Here is a 357-nt window from a genome sequence, read left to right on the forward strand (position 1 = left end):
AGCATCTTGACTGTTTAATCTTCGGCTTATTTATATTTTAAGGGGGGGGACCCAAATCCCTAGCCACAGAGGATTACGCACAATTTTTTTTTCTGTTTTTATTTTTAAGTCCTTTAGTAATTGTTACATTATCATTAATTAATTACCATCGTGTTTGTTTGATTCTATAATTAGCTGAATTATAGTGTAAGCTGTTTTTACCAATAAATTCAGTTGCTGGTGACACGGGAACGTGCGCAGAGAAGTGTATTGGTGTGCAACAACCTCAGGTCGAGTATCCGGGGCTTTCGTGAGTATTTATAATTACGTTATTGAGGCTCATGTGCTTATTTTATTAGTCAGTGTATTATGGTAATG

This window comes from Penaeus monodon, chromosome 19 (assembly GCF_015228065.2).
Source record: "Penaeus monodon isolate SGIC_2016 chromosome 19, NSTDA_Pmon_1, whole genome shotgun sequence".
In the NCBI taxonomy this organism is placed as follows: Eukaryota; Metazoa; Arthropoda; class Malacostraca; order Decapoda; family Penaeidae; genus Penaeus; species Penaeus monodon.